This window comes from Pteropus vampyrus, unplaced genomic scaffold (assembly GCF_000151845.1).
Source record: "Pteropus vampyrus isolate Shadow unplaced genomic scaffold, Pvam_2.0 Scaffold4755, whole genome shotgun sequence".
NCBI classification, from domain to species: Eukaryota; Metazoa; Chordata; class Mammalia; order Chiroptera; family Pteropodidae; genus Pteropus; species Pteropus vampyrus.
The window spans coordinates 2,958-3,365 of record NW_011893536.1 but is presented as its reverse complement, the minus strand read 5'-3'; the positions used below and the strand labels follow the sequence as shown (position 1 = coordinate 3,365).

Genomic DNA, 408 nt, shown 5'->3' with positions numbered 1-408 from the left:
GCGGTTCCATAGTGTAGCGGTTAGCACGTCTGCTTTACACGCAGAAGGTCCTGGGTTCGCGCCCCAGTGGAGCCACAGTCCGTGGTCTCCGGCCACGCCACCCTGAACACGCCCGACCCCGTCTGATCTCGGAAGCTAAGCAGGGTCGGGCCTGGTTAGTACTTGGATGGGAGACCACCCCGGAAGACCAGGTGCTATGGGCATTAAAAAAAAAAAAAAAGGTTAAGGTGGCAAATTTCATGTCATGTGTATTTTAGGACACACTATAAAAAATTATTTAAAAAACCTGTGTCCAGCAGGACACAGCTCCTCAGAGGCGCAGTGAGCAGACAGGTGGGGTGGGAGGAGGTTCTGAGGGGGAGGCAGAAACCCCCGTCCTCGGCGCTGGGTCATCGCTTTGTCGGTGTG

General features: G+C 54.9%; 1 pseudogene; it reads left to right on the top strand.

Moving 5' to 3' along the window:
• Positions 1 to 84: 84 nt before the first annotated feature.
• On the top strand, positions 85 to 203 carry LOC111734730 (annotated as a pseudogene).
• The last annotated feature ends 205 nt before the right edge of the window (positions 204 to 408 follow it).